The sequence below is a fragment of the Castor canadensis genome, chromosome X (assembly GCF_047511655.1).
Source record: "Castor canadensis chromosome X, mCasCan1.hap1v2, whole genome shotgun sequence".
NCBI classification, from domain to species: domain Eukaryota; kingdom Metazoa; phylum Chordata; class Mammalia; order Rodentia; family Castoridae; genus Castor; species Castor canadensis.
In genome coordinates this window covers 122,852,545-122,853,565 of record NC_133405.1, presented here as the reverse complement: position 1 = coordinate 122,853,565, position 1,021 = coordinate 122,852,545, and the positions used below count along the sequence as shown (strand labels likewise).

Below are 1,021 nucleotides of genomic sequence, written 5' to 3'. Positions count from 1 at the left end.
TTGCTGAAGCAGAGATGGAGACCATCATAACTGTGTCAAGGACATTCCTGTCAGATATTTTGACTTCTAACCATCGGCCTCAAGGCAGTTGGAGCAACCCTGAGAGGAAAGCAATTATCATATAATGTTCATCAGTGGGCACCTTCTTTTTTGAACTTCAGAGGGAGCTAAGGCCATGTTGGGGTGAGAGGCTCACTACAGTCAGCAACTAGCATCACACCCAGCAGTGCCAGCCCCACACTCGCCCACACCATGCCTTCCAGCTCTGAACTTGCCTGCATCCACGCTGCTTTCCCCTTCACTATGATGAGGTGTCTATCATACGAGATAAGATTCATGTTCTCATTAAAATAGCTGGTGTAAATGTTGAATCTTTTTGGCAGCCTGGCTGATTTGTAAAGGCCCTGGCCAATGTCAACATCAACAGCTTCATCTGCAATGTAGGAGCTGGTGTGGCACCAGCTCTCTATACCACTGCTGCCAGCTGAAAAGAAAAAAGTGGACACAAAGAAAATCTGAGAACTCTGAAGATGACATGGGCTTTGGTCTTTTTATTAGCCCTCATTTGTAATATGTTTAATAAAAAGCGAGACTCTTTTCAAAGACTAATTAAAAAATCAAAATTGGCAAAGGACCTAAACAGACATTTTTCAAAAGAAGACATACAAATGGCTAACAGGTATATGAAAAAATGTTCATCATAACTGATAAGAAAAATGCAAATTAAAACCACAATGAGCTTCACATCTGTTAAGATGGCTGTTATCAAAAAGATGAAAAAAACAAGCATTGTCAAGGTTCAGGGAAAAAGTGAACCCTTGTGTGCTGTTGGTGGGGACGTAAATTAATATAGCTATTGTGAAATACAGTGTGAAGGTTCCTCAGAAAACTAAAGCAGAACTACCATGCTGTTATGGTTTGAGTCATAAATGATTCCTGAAAACTCATGTTTTCACTTTTGGGAAGTGATTGAATCACAATGGCTCTATCCTTATAAGTATATTAATCCACTGATGGATTC

General features: G+C 40.3%; 1 pseudogene; it reads left to right on the top strand.

Annotated features, from left to right (window-relative positions):
- The first annotated feature begins 252 nt into the window (after positions 1-252).
- Positions 253-571, top strand: LOC109674761 (large ribosomal subunit protein P1 pseudogene; annotated as a pseudogene).
- Positions 572-1,021: the final 450 nt, after the last annotated feature.